Below are 578 nucleotides of genomic sequence, written 5' to 3'. Positions count from 1 at the left end.
GCAGAGGGTGGACCATACCATTCAGTTGTCCTTTACTTTATATAGGGGTGGGGGACTTTAGACACATTCCACACTTTTTTTAAAACCCATTTATTGATCAAACACTTTATCGATGTATACTGATATCTTGATTTGATATTGTTTTGTTCATCATTTGATTTCTATAACGTTTTTTTTGTCAACGAAATTCTACAAATGACAACAGACTTCCCTTGTTTGTCTAAATCGCATGATGGGCATGGCTAGATATGAGGCGGCACCTTCTATTATGTAAACAAAGAGTACAATCTGGAAATTCATAAAGGGATCATAGCTTCCACTTTCCACATCATTTTGAAAGAACAGAACGTTCGAAACTCACCGACAGATGAAACCTGTCCAATTCTGGGCAGGGGGTCCAGGTGGATTCCTATGTTAAAATAGCTTTCGGGGTGCAGTATGATTCTTTTAGGCTGGCAGGCGTGCCTGGATGTGTCTGTAAGGGGACCCAGCTAGCAATGAGGACGCGACCCTATTCCGGCGCGCCGGGACTGATTTAATCGGCCCGAATCCGGGTGCCGGGCTCGGACTGACATCAT

This window comes from Oncorhynchus keta, chromosome 35 (genome assembly GCF_023373465.1).
Source record: "Oncorhynchus keta strain PuntledgeMale-10-30-2019 chromosome 35, Oket_V2, whole genome shotgun sequence".
Lineage (NCBI taxonomy): Eukaryota > Metazoa > Chordata > Actinopteri > Salmoniformes > Salmonidae > Oncorhynchus > Oncorhynchus keta.
Note: the sequence above shows the minus strand (reverse complement) of the source record.